Raw genomic sequence first — 15,112 nt, 5'->3', positions numbered from 1 at the left:
GAGCTTTTTCTTCTCCTTTCGTTAGGTCAGGTTAGGTCAGGTTGGGGGGCATGCACTGGTACAGTGCATTGCTGCACTCACCACATGACGAAATAGCTCGGGATCCTGGTTGGCAAGCCCTCAGGCAGACACGTGGTCCAATCCCACCCTTCAGAAATGACCCTCTATCTGCCACAGCCAGGTGTTACATGGGCATCTCCTTGGCCTGGTCCAGCCACTCGGGTCTTCAACAATGAGGATTCTGTGATCCGGAATCATACCACATGGGCGCAGTGCCATAACTGACGCTCCTGCACAATGCAGGTAATGTGCCTCATTTGGGACTCCATGACACAAAGTCAAACCAGCAGTACCCAAGGATTCTCCAAAGAGACACAGTACCAAAGGAGTTCTCATCTCAGGTCATTGGATAGCGTCCATGTCTTGCAACCACATAGCAGGACAGTAAGCACCAGGAATCTAAAGACTTGGACCTTCATCCTTTTGCATAGATATTGGGAGCACCACACACCCCTTTCCAGCAACCTTATGGCCCCCCCATGCTATATTAAACCGTCTATTGACTTCATAGGGAGAGTCACCAGAGATATGAATGTCACTGCTGAGGTAAGTACTGTAAACCTCTTCCCACAGACGGACACACTGATGATGGCTGTGCCTAAGAGGTCATTAAAAGCCTGGGTCTTGGTTTTTATCCAGGACATTAGCAAGCCAAGACACTCAGACTACTCGCTCAATCTCTTGAGAGCCTCCATCAGAGCCCCCATTGACTCCACGAAGATCACAACATCGTCAGCAAAGTCAGGTCAGTAAATCTTACTTTGCCAACAGATGCCCCATAGCCGCTGCACCCCACATCCTTTTTCAATACCTAGTTCATGCAAGCATCGAACAGAGCAGGAGCAAGAACACACCCTGATGAACCCCAGAATCAACTGGGAAAAACGTAGAGGTTCTGCCTCTACTCTGCACAGCACTCACAGTACCAGTGTACAGGCCAGCCATGAAATCCAACAATCTTGAGGGGATCCCACGAAATCTTTGGATGTCCCACAGGGCTGCTCAATCATCGATTCGAACGCTTTACGGAAATCGACAAAGGCTGACAAAAAAAAAGTCAAAGGCTCCTCTCATCGCCAGTGTAAAATCAATTGAAACACATAGACATTGAGAAGTGGTTCTTAACTAGTTGTTAATAACTGTAATAGCAGGGGGAAAAAACCGTTAGAAAAACTTTTCCTCTTTAAAATTCCACTCCTTAACATTCTGATGGTAATTACCAAAAACAGGAATGCCAATCAAGATCAATATAATTTAACGTGTTAAAGGACATACAAATGCACAACAGTATTTAAACAGACTTGCATTTAATATCCCACTTAAAAATAATGTTCTCTGTACATATATTACCATGCCATATTGAATCAAAATTATACCAAACAAATACAAAAACAGCTGAAGAATCTTTTTCACTCTTGTCACCCGTGTCATCTGATTAACTAAAATGATTCCTTGAAAAAGAAGGATCTGTAACTCCAGGTTCCAAATAAAGTAGCTACATATGGGCTGATTTTCAATATTTAGGTGATTAACTTAATTTTCACTGTCTGAAACACAAGAACACAAAAAATTATATCATGTGTTAGTTTTAAGGAATTATGTTTCAGAATGACTGGCACAATTTTCAGAAAAGCATTTCACTCTAGACGAAAACTCTTAACTTTCAGGTCCCCTCCTTTGCTCCTAGATAAGCAAACAGACCTCAGAGAACAAGACGGGGATGCTGAAAGGTGGTGACATTTTATTTAGTCTTGTGAAAACTTTCATGCATTAGTAGTAGTAGCAGTAATTTTGATATATGTACAGATTGCAGTGAACATTCTACTGTGATGTCCAGCCAATCAGTGGGGTAACCGGGGGGGTTTGCAAGGGGGGACATCTGTCCCCGGGTGCAGCATCCAGGGGGCGCCATTTTAAAATTTTTGTTCCCTTCCCCATTGCATTTTGGCAAACAGGAGGGGGGCGCAAAATCTTCAGTTGTCCCTGGGCACTGAAAACCCTAGCTAAGCCACTGCAGCCAATATGCAGCACTTTGCCATTCTCTTGCACCATCTTAAACAAGAACAGAGCAAAGTATGTAAGTTCATTGCATTTAATAGAAAACACAAATCAGCTTACCTGATGTACACTTTGTCTCCAGTTGTTCAGTTATGCCCCCAGTTCCTGAAGCCTTGTAGAAAAACCCTGATGTTTTTTAACTGCTGTATTATGAACATTTAAATGATAAAAATAGAGGTGAATGATTAATGTAGAAAATGTTATCATTGTGGAACAACGTGAAATTAAATACTGTCGTGGACGGCCTAGGTCTTTGCCCGGCTGGGACGCCTTCAAGCTGGAAGGACTGGGGGAGCAAGCGTGGCCAGAGTGTTACCTCCCTTGGAGTGCTAGATGGCAGCCCCCCTAGGTTGCAACGGTGCCTAGGGCTTCACGGGAATAGAAGTTTGGTGCAGCCCTGTTGGGATCTGTGGGTGCTGCCAGGGGGTGCTACAGCTGTTCCTGAGCCTGTATGGGTGATTCTTTCATCACACCCAGAAGTGCTGCAGGAAGTTGGTTATCAAGCACCTGGAACACTTCTGGGTAACGTATACAAGGAGTCAGCAGACACTACTCAGGGAGCCAGAGTCGGGTGGAAGGTGGACGAAGCTTGCCAAGGAAGAGTGGTGGAGAAAAGAAAAGAGAAGGAAAGTATTGCAAAGTGTTTTGTGCTTTGGGCTGTGTTGTGCCTGTGGGAAACAAGGAAGGCGTTTCCCACGAGGTGAAGAAAATTAAAAAAATATTTGTATTTTTATCAGTGTGACTCTTGTGTCTGTCTGTGTCAGGCTGGATGGCTGGTATGCCCCTATAATTGTCACAATACAAAAACGCAACTGTGAGTAGTTAATCGACTTGCCTTTTGCATAATATAAGTAGTCGAAAGCTAACAAAATGCATATTAAAATAATATTACTTACCTTGGTAATTAATAAAGCTATAAGCCTCTGGAGTTCAGTTTGAAGTTGTTCAATTTCATGTGATGATTCTTTAATGGATGAATTTTCCAAGTCACCGAATCCCAAAACAAGATCATGGGAAGATTATTTCAGCAGCCTCTGGTGCAGGAGAAGTCCTAACCCTGAGCAGGGCTCCAGTCTTTTGCAGGGTGAACATTCGTGCATCTGTACTGTTTCACACTGGGGTAATTTATAATCACCAATCAACTGAAACCACACCTTGATACACAAATATTTCAGATGAGGGCGGAGAAACTGGACTATGCAGAACTAATTCTTGCAGGCAGGTGAGGCCTGTTCAGACTTTTATTCCGCAACCTTTCTCAAGGTATGCACATGCACATTTTAACATTAACATTGTATGTTGTGCTGCTGTCAAAATAAAAGCAATCCATGATGGATACATACTTTTTTTTAACATAATAACAAAAATACTCAATCAAATGAAATTAACATAAAAAGCACAATAGTATGTTGTGAAGGCACTTGACAAACTCAGCACTAACCTCTCATCTGGCTACTTCATGGGCTGACACTAAGTAAGTGACTACAAATTAAATTGCACAATGAATCAAAATTCTCCCACACTACAGTTTTCAGACCACAACCAGAATGAAAAACCTATTATCAACCTAGGTTGAATAATATGTATTCAAAAAGAATCATGAGCATATATGAAAATAACCATTGTGTCTTAGTGCATGCTAGTATAGCAAGGGTTAAATTACAAAATCAGCTTGTGTCTGTATATTTTATTTATTTATTTTTTTTGCAGCTGCAAACCAAAAGTTCAGTCAAGGACGCTGTGTACTTTAAGGGAGCTAAACAGGCCATTGTTTTAAGAATTGAAGCTACCGGGGCTTTAACCATGAGAGAAAGTCAAATACTGTAGGCCATTTACTTGCAGCAGATAGGCCTCTGCCTGCCTTTCTGGCAGCTTGGACACTAACTTGAGGAGACGATAAGTCAGGAAACTTGTGCTCTGTAAGAAACAGTGCTGTTGTCTTAAAGATGCAGCTTTCTAGACCTTCATCCTTGAGGAATGTTTTTACAAGAAGAAATTATTCATTTGAATGGCCCAGTATCTTATGCGCGGAACTGATGGATAAACATGTCTCAGACACCTGCACAGGGTAAGGAGTAATATTGGAAAGCTTCAGTCAGATGATGGACATAGAGTCAGGTGATGGGCATTAGGTAATGGTGGCAGGAACTAGGTGGGATCATGGTGAAGGCCTGCCAAGTGGGCTTGATGAGCAGGACACAGCACTATTCTCATGAGGCTGGAAATGTTGGTGGAACTAATTGGAGACAGGTCCAAAGCTACAAGATGATTGGAAGTCAGATGAGTATGACTAATGGGTTCTGTGATAAGAACTGTAATAAAAATATCGTTTGCCCTTCCTTGGGTGCTTAATTTATTTGATGTGAGTTTGTGTATGCATCACACAATAAAGCCTGATTCTTTTGCCTTCCTGAGGCTCCGTGTGCCTCCTTGAGAAAAGATGGCGCTGCCGTGACCTTTGCCACAACACGCTCCGTCTTAGAATCGTACCACACACATGCCAAAAAAGATCGTATAAAATGCAAATAAATTGTGAGGTGAACCTGTAGTATACTGTGACTTAATTATATGAACAGTGAGAGGAGCAAAAAAAAAGATAAAATAAAAAATGAGAGACTTAGCACGAGAGTAATCGAGATGGACGTCTTTTGTAATTTCATGTGTATTAATAAATCAAAGCCCTTTGTGAGTTAATCACCTGCTTCAGACTGAATTCTTTACTGAAGCTTCCAGAGCGAACAAGGAACACCACAAAATCTGCCACATTAGTAGTTAACCTTAGCTTTCCACTTGTTTGTACAACTGAAGGGTTGACATACCTCAGCTGGAAGAAAGATTATAATACAAAGATAAAAAGGAACCTACTTGTTCAGGTTACCCTGTCATTTGAAGAGCGCCTGTACGAAAATGAATCCCTCTTGGCATGCACAGTTGACATAAGCGCGCTGTCTAACCTGCTATGCTCAGAACGGAGTTACTAAGAAACCAGTCTCAGCTCCACAGGTCAGGTTTTATTTTTAATGTAATGTGTCCTGCAAGCAAATCACAGAAAGATTTAAACGGAATGTCTCTAATTAATTTTAGTTGAATCCATTGAAGGATGCAGAGAGCCGAAGCCCCATCCATCAGCAACAGGTGTGCGCAAAGTTTGCGATACCCACAGTGGAATTAGGCGTATTTATTGTCCCTTCATCCATCCATCCATCTACACATTTTCAAACCAATCTCTCCTGAGTGGGGAAGCTGGACACGAGTCGTTTATTGTAGTGCATAATTTTAATCCCTTGTTTTTTATGGGGAATGTGGGCAATTTCCGCAGCATCTGATTTGTGTCAAAGTGTTGACATGTAGACTAAATGTCCTTGCGATGGCAAGAAAACTATTAACAGTGTACGCTTGGGTAATATACTGATGTGGGAAGAATAACAACACTCTCTGAAGCTTCTTGACCAAGGTAAAAAACACCAGTCATGCAGTCTCCTTTTTTATTATATAAAAAAAAAATCTTTGACATGCGCACCATCGTGCGCCAAAATCACACGAGCACTTAACAAAGGGAACACATCTTTCAATTGACAGCATTTTACAGTACATTTATATGTTAACACAAAGATGTCTATTTAAAGTTCATTGATTTGGGTCACTATGGGTAAATGCACCATGAACATGTGAAAAGTGCTATATAAATAAAATGTATTATTATTACTACTACTACTACTACCTGGTGAGGCGGAAGTGTGGCCAAATAAGGACCTGAAAAGGTCCATGCGTCCCCTGGAAACATGATTGAGCTCCCATGACCCGTGACCCTGCTGGAAACCAAGGGGACTGCCCTCTATCAGCCCGGGAGTGAAACTATCCCAAAAATACTCTCTTCCCCAGTCCTTCCACACTCGGGGCGTTCCGGCCGGGCAAGAGTTCCGGCTGCCTGCCACACGTGGTATGTAATAATCTGCCGGAACAACACTATTGCTAACATTATCTTCTCCTTCTCTCCCTGTAGCATTGAGAAACTGCTCAGTCAGGGCATCTGACTCCATCTCTTCCAGTCCCGAGATTTGCTAGAAGGACAAACCAGTAGACAGAGCCCCTGATAGAAAGAAACCTCACAATGATGAGCATTACTTTGTTGTTGTTTGGCCTGAAACCAAGGGCAATCACACGAAAATTAACATTACTTGATTGATTACAATAGACTTAATCTGAAATTTCAAAACCTAAGACACATAGCACCCATATTTGCTATATTAAGTTCTCCAATGTTGAAGAAAGAGATTGCACTAATGAAAAGACAAAACAGGCTGAATGACATTGGAGAATAAATTGCTCACACACTATGAAAAACTAAAGTCGCTTCTTCTGTTATATTAATTGAGCCCATTTAAAACTCACCAGAAATTGCAAGTACAAGTTTGCCACTGAGCTGAGGCTTCGCATTTTCTTTGACATTCTCTTTGTAGCCAGTTAAAGAGTGTGTTGCAGAATCTCTTCTGTAAAATATAACACCAAGGAGACCACAGACCAGTTTTGGTGTTTGCTGATAGTTACACCCCAGCAATTCCATGCTGCTTACCTCTATGTCTTCTGCAGTTAGAACCTGAAAATACAAGTGGTACATGTTATCTCTTTCATTTCTATGTATAGAAATGCATTACAAGTCACTTGGTACTTATCACTCACACCGTTTTTGGGTTTTATCTTATTTGAGTTGTCTTGATGCTGTGGCTTGATTGACTTGTCTTGAGGTTATGGGGAGTTTAAGTGAATTTGGGTCTGTATTAAAGAGGTTAAAAGAGAGGTGAAAATTTGTCTGTGGAAAGTTTTCTGTCAGCTTGGAAAGAATATTCTTCACATCCCTCAGCTCCTTTTCCATCCTTTACACAGTAGTAGTAGAGTGTTGTACCGTGTTAGCCATTATGAATGTAGTGAAAAGTTAACTTTTCACTACATCCTTTACACACAAACAGCAAACATTTGAGTCAGCACAAGTATACATAATATATTTATTTTTCCAAATAATGGATTAGTTTGTATGATAGAAATTAATATACACATTACAGAATACCTTGCCTTGTTGGTAACTCCGAATAAGTAAGTAGTTTTCAAAAACTGGCTGCAAGCAAATGTGTAGCTAGGAGCGAATCAAAAAGCCAGGCAAATACATACGTGTACCTAAATTCTGTTTCATGTTCATTGGGAACTTAAGAGCGAGTACTGTTGTTTCTTGTTTTTTTTTAATTTAAATTTTATTTGAAGAGAATAACATTCCATACAATCAATTTTAACTGATACAATGAAGAAAATAAGATTACATACAATCAAGTCAAACTTAACAAAGCAGAATCGCCAAAACAGCTTGGGCCAAATTAAGAAAAAAAGAAAAAAAAAGAGGAAGAATGTCCTTTTCACTGATATAAATGCTTATTCTTTAATTTAATGACATATTACCCACTGACATATAAAACGTAGGCAGGGAATCTTCCAGTTGAGCAAGATAAGTCTGTATTGTGGTATAGGCAATTACAATCAATTTGTTCTTCTCCACTTTAAGCTCATCTTTCTGCATGTGGAGATAGAGTGTGTTCAGTGATTTGTTGTCTTCCACTCCTTTTTTGAGATATTTTAGTGAAAGATTCTTTTCACAGCAATCCATGGGATCTTTGAAAGGGAGAGACTTTAATATACAGTATATTTTTATATTGTTGAGATGCTGTCTGAGTCTTCAAGACTGATCAGTGTTTCTTCTGGAATAGAAGTGGATAGGAGCTGTGAATAATTGGGTAAGTTCCTTTTTTAGCAAAATTTCTGATTTGAAAGTTGTGGAAAAATTGTGTTGCTGTTAAGTTAAACTTAAAGCATAATTGTTCATAAGATGCACAAACATTATCTATGTACAGTTCTCCAAGTGTTTTAAGCCTGGGATGTTTCCAAAGATTAAATACAATGTAGGTTTATGAAGTTTGAAAAAGGTGATTATCATGTAGAGATGCAACAAATAAAAGCTTCTCTGTCTTAAATGCTTTAAGTGAGAACCACAGAGGGGAAAAGAGGGGGTACCACTTGAAAAGGATAGTTATTTTAGCTTTCTAGGAACTCAAGGTCCTCTTATTCCTTTCAGCTCCTAGAATTTACAAATTAAATAAATTATTTGGTGGTCCCCTAGGACAAGGGTCCCCAACCCCCAGTCCGCGGCCCACTACCGGGCCGCAGCTGTCTGACAGCCGGGCCGCGAGAGAACTGCCGGCAACGGAGACTCACTTAGACTTTTCAGAACGCGGGGCTTTGCAGCGGTGCAGAGACGAGAGAGACTGAGGTGAGAGAGTATTACAACAAAGTACTGTATTTTGATGGTCCCGACAGTTTCCTCATATGACATGAGTGTAAAGAAATCTCGTTACTACAAAGTACATTCGGCAGATTTACATTTACACTTTTATTACAACGAAGTGACTTTGAAATGCTTGAATGAATCATCCGCAGAGCAGTTAGATCTGTGGTCGCAGCTCAGATGTGCACATTTGCACAACGATCCCCAAACAGAAACCTAGTAAAAAAAAAAATAAAATCTTTCTTCGAACTTTCCTCGTACAGTACTTTGTTTTTTTTTTGTTTTGCTGTTTTTGTTTTCTGTGGTTTTCAGTGATATCTTTTGCTTATTGCTTGTCAACATCTGAAAAACATCCATTGGAATTTAACTCATTGTCACCCTCCTATAGAAACGGCAGACACGAAAAAACGATAACAGTGTTAATGTTTGTGATGTGCAATGCATATTTGTTATATGCAAAAAAAGAACAATAATCTCGGGTTGTAAACGTATGCGAACTGCTTAATAACTTAATAGAAATATAATGTAAATTGTGTATAAAACTGCCCTACGAACCCGCCCTGAATCCTCAGAATCCCACCCCCACCCCCAACCGGTCCCTGGAAAAATTTGCTTCTAGTAAAGTGGTCCTTGCTGTCAAAAAGGTTGGGGACCACTGCCCTAGGAGGCCCCCTGTTTGAGAAGTAGTACAACTTGTAACTCCTACCCATTCTTCTGTATACCAGCCTTTGAGTTCCTTTTCCTTACCCCTGCCATTGCTGCCTAAGATCACCTGTACATCCAATATAGTTTACAGGCGGAGCTGATAGAGGACACATACATGTGTATATAAATCCAGTATATTTCGTACACAAAATTGATATAGCACATGTGTAAAACTAGCATGTTACTCTCCTAAGAGCAGTAATGTATAGTACACACATGAAACCAGTACAAGACTCCCATGTAATTGACCGTGTGCATACAAAAAACCAATAGAGTTCACATAAGGAGGTAATATATTACCCACATGAAACCAGTATAAAATGTGCACGAGTCCATTATAGTGTACACACAAAACCATTGCTAAGTAAGCAAACCAGTACTAAAAAAGCACAATCCAATATAGTTCATATGGAAATCAATAGTATGTAAGCACGAACCAATACATGTCACACACATACCAATAACAAATGTGCCTGATCCATTGATTTGCAAGGGTAAATCAATTATAGTGTGGAGGCAAAACAGTAGTGTATGCATACAAACAGATATAGTTCATACAGAAAACGATAATATATACTGTAGACATGAAACAATACAGTTCATATGAATGAAACCATTATTATATTTTTGCAAACCAATAAAGTATGCATGCAAACCAACAGTAAATAATCATCAACCAATAGTCTGAACAAGTAAACCAACACACACAAATGTGTGATATATGGCCTACTTGGCTCCTCATACGCTTCATGCCATGTGCAGACTTTTGAGGATTCTTCCTGATTGTTCCAAAAAAAGATCTGGTTTCAAAATTCTTGGCATCTGTTGGTTTATGGAAACTATAGCAGTCATATGCTGAAGACAGCCAACAGAGTACAACGACTCCTCATTGTAAGACATGGGATGGAGTGGGGACTGTTGTGGGCAGGATTGGATGTCAGACCTCATCCTGAATTCAATTATGTTCCCCTCTCTACAGACATGGGATAGAGTGGGGTGGGGTGACTCTTCACAAACGCAAACTCCAGCTGCATTCCCATCTTCCTGAAATGAAAACAAATAACCTCGTTTATATTCTTTAGTTATCTGCGTTTCGATCACCAGTTTTTCCATTGTACTCTGCCTTCTGCTCTTTTTTTTCATTTATTGGTATGACTTACCATCTTTAAAATAATATAACATGTCCTCTCTTTGTCTTCCTTTTGATTCTTTCCCTCTAACTTACTCTCTACCATCAAAGAGGAATTCCACAGAGTCACAGGTAGGGCAATTGAATTTAAATGACTGTGACTTGTCTGAGCAATAATAACTGATAATACACTGGCTGGTGGAACAAGCTGCCCAACATCATCTGTAGAGACCTTTGCCTTTACAAAAAACACCTATGAATATTCTCATTTATTGTGAGTACCTATACCTCTATGCACATTAATGCCATTTTGATTAGGGGTTCTGTAATGGAATAAGGCAACGATATTACTTCTGCATTGCATTGTAGTTCACTACAGTACTGCTTCTGAGACTATTTTCTTCAAAGTCCCCCTAAGCCAAAACAAAGGTTCTCATGCCCACCCTTCACCTTCCAACAAATTAAGTTTAAAGAATTAAGGAAAACAAATTTCAAACAACTATTCACTGGGAGTGGAAATCAGCCTTCGGGACTACTGGCATAAAACTAATTTCTTCTGGAAAGGCTTTAATCATATTCATTCAAATTTGTACTGAGGCTAAACTCCGCATTTAGTAAACCTAAGAATTAAAAGACACTTTCCTTCACAAAAAAGTACGGGAACCACAAAAGGGAAAAGAGGGGATACCACTAGGAAAGGAGATTAAAGGCAGTTGTTCTAGTTTTCTAGTAACTCAAGGTCCTCATATTTCTCGACTATCACTTTCAGCTATTAGAATTTTCTGATCAAACAACTTTTTTGGTGGTCCTCCAGGGGGCTATAGACCCACAATTTGAGAAGTACTATAAGTTGTAACTCCTACCCATTCTTATGTAGCATCCCTAGCGTTCTTTTCTCTTGCCCCTCCTAGTGGCATGTAAGATAACTTGAACAATCATCATAGTTTGCAGGCAGAGCTGATAAGAGTTTACACACAAAGCTGCAACAGGGTACGCACATAAAACCAGTATATTTCGTACATGAAACCAATATACTACATGCCTAAAAGTAGCATGTTATGCCTGTGAAAGCAGCATAGTACACACATGAAACCAGTACAAGACTCCCATGTAACTGACCTAGTGCATACATAAAACCAATAGAGTTCAAATAGGAAAGTGATATATTACCCACATGAAACCACTATAAGGTGTGCATGAATCCATTATAGTGCACACGCAAAATGATTACAAAGTAACCAAAACACAGTATATGAACACAATCCAATGTAGTTCATATGCAAACCAATAGCATTTGAACACAAACCCATACAGTTCACATACAAAACAATAACAAACACACCTGAACCAGTGATTTACAAATGGAATGAATTGTAGCTCATATGCAAAACAGTACTGTACATATACAAACTCATATGGTTCACACAAACCGATGATATACAGACACAAACCAATACAGTTCATATTAACGAAACTAATATTATATTCTTGCAAACCAAATAAATGTGCAGGCAAACTGATAGTGTGAGCATGTAAACCAATAGATTACACACACAAATACATGATTTATGGTCTGTTTGGACCCCCATATGCTTCGCAGCAGGTGAAACGTTTGAGGCTTCTTCCTGATTGTTCAAAAAAAAAGATCCATTGTTTCAAAATTATTGGTATCTGGTGGTTTGTAGAAACCACAGCAGACAGAAGCTCAAGACCAGCCACCAGAGGACAACTACCCCTCATTGTGAGACGCGGGATGGAGTGGGGACTGGTGTGGGCAGAATCAGATGTCAGACTTCAAACCGGATTCAGTAATGTTCTGCTCTCTACGTAGATGGGATGGAGTGGGGTGACTCTGCACACCAACACACCCCAGTTGTATTCCTGTCATCCTGAAATAAAACAAATAAGTACTTTCTTCTTCTTCTTCTTCTTCTTCTTCTTCTTCTTCTTCTTCTTCTTCTTCTTCTTCTTCTTCTCCATCTTTAGTTATCTGCCTTTTGATCACCGGCTTTTCCACTGTTTTTTTTCATTTCTTGGTAGGATTTCCCATCTTTCAAATAATATAACATGTCCTGCCTTGGCCTTCCTCTTGAATCTTTCCCTGCAGCTTACCCTCCACCATCAAAGAGGAATTCCATAAAGTCACAAGTAGGGCAGTCGAGTTTAAACAACTGTGGCTTTTCTGAGCAATAATAACTGATTAAAGGCTAGCTACCCAACATCATCTGTTTTGTGGAGTCCTTTGCGTTAAAAAAAAAGAAAAACATCTCTGAAGTTCAGTACCTCTATGCACATTAATGCCATTTTGACTAGGGGTTCTGTAATGTAATAAGCCAAGGATATTACTTATGCATTGCACTGTAGTTCATTTTGGCTGGTGGCATTTACCATTGTGTACAGTAGTGCTTCTCAAACTATTTTCTTCCAAGGTTCCCTAAGCCAAAACAAAGATCCTCCTGGCTTCCACTCTCTTACCAATGAATTAAGTCTAAGGGATTAAGGAAAACACATTTAAAACAAATATTCATTGGGAGTGGCAATCAGCCTTGGGGACCTCCTGGTGTAGAACTAATCCCTTCTGGATAGAGCTTTAATCATATTCATTCACTTTTGTACTGAGACTAAGCTCTGTGTTTAGTAATCTGAAAAATTAAAATGCACTTTTCTTCACAAAAAGGTGAGGGAAGCACAGACAAGAAAAGAGGGGATACCACTAGGAAAGGAGATTAAAGGGTAGTTGTTCTAGACTTCTATGAACTCAAGGTCCTCATATCCCTGAAGACTATCACTTTCAGCCTTTAGAATTTACAAATCATAGCCCCTCCTTTGGTGGTCCCCTATGGTTCTGGAGATCCACAGTTTGAGAAGTGCTATAGCATTTCTGACTACTAGCTTTGTTTCCACGTCTTCTCTTGTTTTTACTTATTTAGGTGGATTGCTGTTTGGCACTTATAGTCACACTTATCCCTACAGATGGTTACTCAACTGGATTTCATCCCTTGTAAGTTGCTTTGGATAAACGTCTCTGCTAATGAACAAATTGTTTTACAGGGTTTCCTCATGTAAATTGGCTGTGTGGATGGAACACACATCTTTATCAACCTGAATGAATGAGACAATTGTGTTGTTGTTTCATAGAGAGCATAAATCACAGTGAAACTGACATTGTGGTCTTTACTTATGACTTGTTTCTTTTATTGCATTCACATTAACTTTTTTAATCTAACAACACTATATAATAACCCCTGCTTGAACATACGCTAAACACACATTAACTAAGAACTTTGGTTACTCAAACTTGGCTACTTCTGCATATATACTTGCTGCTTAGCCCAGGGGTGGGCAGATTCAGTCCTGGAGGGCCGCAGTGGCTGCAGGTTTTTGTTCCAACCCAATTGCTTAATAAGAAGCCCTTCTTGCTCAAGTAACACTTCAGCTTCACTTTAGTTGTCTCGCTCGTTAAGATTTTGAACCCTTATTGCTTATTTTAGTCTTAAACAGCTGTGTACTTGGTTTTTAATTGCTCCTAATTAGCAATACCATGCAAATGACAAAAGAGACCAGCATTTCTCCATTTAGCTTGTTTTCATTTACACCTGTGTGTATTTATCATGCACTATTTGGTTTAATTAAATACTTGGAAGGAAAGAGAAGAGAAAAAAGTGAAGCACTGAGAATTACTCATCTGTTTTAGACTTCAAATCATTTGGATGATATCCTTAGAAAGGAAAATAAATCTAGGATATGAGAATGACCTGACATGGCAGAGTTAAAGCACTAGCAAGCCATGCAATTAAATAATTGACAAGGATTGTTTTTTAATTAAGCAACTGGGTTGGAACAAAAACCTGCAACCACTGCGGCCCTCCAGGACTGAATCTGCCCGACCCTGGCTTAGCCAATCACAGCAGTTAGTAGACAAAATTTCTGATATCATTATAACAATATAAACAGAAAATCTGTTCATGGCATCAGTGTGAAAGCCTAAGTTTATATGCAGTATCGCCCCTACCCAAACTGGGGCTCTTAGCTATTCTTCTTGGCCTACCCCCCACCCCTTCCTGAATCCACTACATTAGTATTTATTATAATAGCTTTAATTTGAAATACATAAATAAACAGATAAACAAAGAAGTAGTCAAAACAAACTTTACTACAAGTTTTAATATCAAATACAAAAACTTTTTTTAAAATGATGAAAATTTTAAATTGAATGTTTAAGGGGTGTTTGTGTGTGTCCTGCGGTGGGTTGGCACCCTGCCCAGGATTGGTTCCTGCCTTGTGCCCTGTGTTGTCTGGGATTGGCTCCAGCAGACCCCCGTGACCCTGTGTTCGGATTCAGTGGGTTAGATAATGGATGGATGGATGTTTAAGGGTTTCTTCAGTCTCTTTACTGACTATCACCACAGCACATATCTACATATTCTGAAGGCAAAGCCATCTATAAGGTCATCACACGACAACTTCTGTGCAAGGTCTGATGGTGATGACAGCCAAGCTGCTTATATATTCTTGTGCTATGGATAACCTCCAGTATGTCTTGATGAGCATTAGTCTTGAAAAACTGGTAACTGGAAGGGTTGCTGCAATCTGCAGGGCAATAGCAATTGATTTGTTTCCTTTATAAATGAAGATCTAATTAGTTATAATAATATTAATGATGGTCAAGGATATCAGTGTGCTGTTACTCTTTGTTACTTGATACAGCCAACAGTATCACATAACACAACAACAAAAACAATTTTAATACTACCACCGCTAATAATAAAAAAAAATAATACTACTACTAATAATAATCAAGATAATAATATAAAATGCACCCACTACTACTA

General features: G+C 39.5%; 1 protein-coding gene across 3 annotated transcripts in view; it reads right to left on the bottom strand.

Moving 5' to 3' along the window:
* Positions 1-15,112, bottom strand: part of LOC114651660 (probable N-acetyltransferase camello) — a 94,258-nt gene that overhangs the window by 22,281 nt on the left and 56,865 nt on the right. The window contains exon 4 of one of the 3 annotated variants that reach the window (XR_003716222.2): positions 6,444-6,715. The exons of the other annotated variants lie outside the window; for them this stretch is intronic. The gene's annotated coding sequence lies outside the window, so the exon portion shown is untranslated. Of the gene's footprint in view, positions 1-6,443; positions 6,716-15,112 lie in introns of those variants that run through there. 3 annotated transcript variants of the gene reach the window in all.

Source organism: Erpetoichthys calabaricus, chromosome 5 (genome assembly GCF_900747795.2).
Source record: "Erpetoichthys calabaricus chromosome 5, fErpCal1.3, whole genome shotgun sequence".
Taxonomy (NCBI): Eukaryota; Metazoa; Chordata; class Cladistia; order Polypteriformes; family Polypteridae; genus Erpetoichthys; species Erpetoichthys calabaricus.
This window is presented reverse-complemented; position numbering and strand designations above follow the sequence as displayed.